Raw genomic sequence first — 242 nt, 5'->3', positions numbered from 1 at the left:
CCCTTCTTGCCCCGTGTTTGGCGCCCCGAGACTCGCATCCGCTAGGTACAGCTGCCTCGGAGGATATTCCGCGGGGTGCCCGGGGAGAGCAGGCCATCCCAGCGGCTCCCTTCGGCCTCCTCCAGCCTTCCGTCCCACAGCGACCCTCTCTTTGCTATAGCCGAACATCTTCCATTTAATTTTGGCAGGATGGGAGTTCCGGAGTGGAGGCACCAGGTGATCCCGGGGGAAGGCGGGCGAGC

Source organism: Mesitornis unicolor, unplaced genomic scaffold (assembly GCF_000695765.1).
Source record: "Mesitornis unicolor isolate BGI_N332 unplaced genomic scaffold, ASM69576v1 scaffold8230, whole genome shotgun sequence".
Lineage (NCBI taxonomy): Eukaryota > Metazoa > Chordata > Aves > Mesitornithiformes > Mesitornithidae > Mesitornis > Mesitornis unicolor.
Note: the sequence above shows the minus strand (reverse complement) of the source record.